At 43.2% G+C, this 1,817-nt stretch overlaps 1 non-coding gene across 1 annotated transcript; it reads right to left on the reverse strand.

The window, feature by feature from the left end:
- Positions 1–290: 290 nt before the first annotated feature.
- Positions 291–343, reverse strand: MIR7262A (microRNA mir-7262a). Its single transcript, NR_127451.1, has one exon. It is a non-coding gene; the product is annotated as a microRNA mir-7262a (primary transcript).
- Between the last annotated feature and the right edge of the window lie 1,474 nt (positions 344–1,817).

Raw genomic sequence — 1,817 nt, forward strand, 5'->3', positions numbered from 1 at the left:
CTTCAAAATGAGGGATTTGGATTCAGTGACCTCTAAGGTTTCTTCTAGCTCTAAATGTATTTAGCTGAGGCTGATTGACTTAAGCAGGATCAGCAGAACAATATACACAACCACAGTAATGTAAATGGAATGAATTGAACCACAGAAAACACCGTGTAATTTATAAGAACCCAGCCAAGCAATAAGAGAAGGAAAAGTTGAGAAAATGGACCTACCTTCTTTTGGGGACCTGGGGAAAGGGGCAGGGGTAGGAACTATGGACTCAGGAAGGTGCATATACAGGGCTTCCTAAAAGTCTTACTGCCGTTGTAAGTTTCTAAAGCTTAAAACTGCAATAAAACTTTTGGGACACCCTGCGTTGCTAGGCACAGTTGATGCTTTTTCTTCTCTTTTCCTTTTTCTTCTTTGTTCCGAGGTTTTCTAGATAGGGAGGAGGAATGCATTTGGAAATGCATATAATGTAAAAACAAAAGAGGTCAATGACTTTTAAAAAGTGATAAATGAAGCAGTGTTAGTCTTGGAATGGGGAAGACCTGGGGAAGGGGAGGCATTTGACCATAGGTGATTTATTTAATTTCTATGGGCCTCAGTTTCTTCATCTGAAAATAAGGGAGTTGGATTTGATGACTGGCAAGATCCTGCAGCTCTAAATTGATCATCCTATACCGTTAGTCAGCCAGTAGTGTCAGGCCTTGTGCTATGTGCTGAGGGTGGAAAACGAGGCAAGACAGAATATCTGCCCTCCAAGAGCTCACTGTCTGATGGGGGAGACAATGAACAAATGAGCCATATACAGAATAAATAAGAAATGATTATTCTGAGAAGAAAGGGACTAGGATTAAGAGGAGCTGGGAAAGGTTTCCTTGGAAGGCCAGCTTTTAGTTGACCTAACTGTGGAGGTGAGCATCCTACCTGGGGCAACTGGCTGCTCAGGACACACCAAGGGAGCTGTCCGTTAGAAGACGGGTCACCAGAGACCAAATGACTTGAGTTTGAATGAATGGTCCTTTGGATGAAGTCTTTGTCCTTTGTGGTAAATACATGTTGATTTGAAGCACAGGGGATCAGAGACCATTTTCAAAGCCAGTCCAGAACTGGCAACCAAAGGCCTGGCAACTAGAGCCAAATGGATGGTGACCCTCAAAAATTCACAGGACTTTCCAAGAAAGAGTGGGTGATTGAGGCAACTGGGTGGCTTGAGACCTCAGGTCTGGAGTCAAGAGTCCCTCGGTTCAAGTCTGGCCTCAGATAATTCCCAGCTCTGTGACCCTGGGCAAGTCACTTAGCTCTAATTGCCTGGCTTTTACTACTCTTCTGTTTTGGAATCAATACTTAAGGGCTTAAAAAAAAGAAAAAGAAAAAGAAGCTCTGTGGGTTCCATCCTCTGTGCCCCTCTGTTCCACAGAAATCTAATCAGAGGGATAGAGAGGGTCTCTGGAGCACACAGTCTGAATGTATCATTGTCCTTTTCTCTGTTTAGTACAGTTTTCTTGCCATTTCCTTCTCCAGCTCATTATACAGATGAAAAAACTGAGGCAGAGTTCATAGACTGACCCAGGGTAATACAGTTAGTCTGATGCCAAATTTGAACCCATTTCCCATGTCTAAGCCTGATACTCAATCCCCTGGGCTACCTAGTTGCCCTACTTTGAGACTTTTTGCATCTTACTACAGTGTAACTTCTGGGGAAATTATGTATCCCTGGTGCCTGGTGGCAGAAGTTGGTGCTTAATGGTTGTGCTTCATATTCAAGGAGGACCAAAATGATGTCTCTGGTCATGTCTTTTGACTCCATATAAATTGGATTTAAGTGAGGT

This window comes from Monodelphis domestica, chromosome 2, assembly GCF_027887165.1.
Source record: "Monodelphis domestica isolate mMonDom1 chromosome 2, mMonDom1.pri, whole genome shotgun sequence".
Lineage (NCBI taxonomy): Eukaryota > Metazoa > Chordata > Mammalia > Didelphimorphia > Didelphidae > Monodelphis > Monodelphis domestica.